This window comes from Limulus polyphemus, unplaced genomic scaffold (assembly GCF_000517525.1).
Source record: "Limulus polyphemus unplaced genomic scaffold, Limulus_polyphemus-2.1.2 Scaffold6921, whole genome shotgun sequence".
NCBI classification, from domain to species: domain Eukaryota; kingdom Metazoa; phylum Arthropoda; class Merostomata; order Xiphosura; family Limulidae; genus Limulus; species Limulus polyphemus.
Genome location: NW_013672531.1, coordinates 29,404 through 30,506, shown reverse-complemented (window position 1 = coordinate 30,506; position 1,103 = coordinate 29,404).

Here is a 1,103-nt window from a genome sequence, read left to right as displayed (position 1 = left end):
CCACAGTCACTTTAACTTCACACACGCTATAATTCACAGCGAACGATTCACGCACTTTACTTCCTACCGCGCTTGACTCAATTGTCCATCTCTATCTGTCTGCAATTATCTATATCTATCTATCTATCTCCTTGTCTGCTATTCAATTATTCATACCGTCACTTCTTTTGCCGGCTTATATATACAAAAATAGAGGGCGCATATAGAAGACTAGAGTTGCCACGAACACACATGATCTTTCTAGAATCTCATGACGTGTTACTAGCGTCACGTGACTTCCACTGTCGTGACAATATCAACTGAATACTAAATACATCTCATTAGTCAATCTTTGAAACTGAATTAGCATATTAAGAACTCTTTGTGTCACAAGTCAAATCAAATATTTGTGAAGGTCGTTAAATGTTCTGTCTCATGGAGTATATCACTTTTTGACACAAACAATCTGTAATACCGATATTCGAAACTGAATACTAAGTATATCTATTTAATAAATCTTGGAAACTGCATTAACCTGTTACAGACTCTTTGTGTCACAAATCAGAACACACATTTGTGAAGGTCTTTAAATGCTCTATCACATGGTATTTAAAACTTCTTGACACAAACAGTCTCTAATGCCGTGTTACACCTCTGGTCGTTTGTTAATTACCCGTAAAAATTCTTTCCAAAGAACTTCAGTGATACAAGTCCATTTTTAAAAAAAATAAAACCTGTTTATTCTTTCTCAATTCAACTTTGCAATACACTTAATTTCCACAGTCACTTTAACTTAAACACATGCTATAATTTACAATGATTTACACACTTTACTCACGGCTTGACTTGATTATCTGTCTATATCTTTAATCTCTCTGTCTGCTATTCCAGTTCCGATTAATTGTCTCGCTTTATCTGGCGCACTTATATACAGGAATGGTTGATCAGTCTAGCAAATACTGGATTATTCGTGATGTTCCCTGATCCTTTTAGACACTCATCACGTGTTACCAGAATCATGTGACTTCCGCTGTCGTAACACTGCTCCTTCCTTAGCATTGCTCATTCCGAACAATAGCCACTTAAATTAAACCAATAGATAATTAACAATAACTTAATTAAAT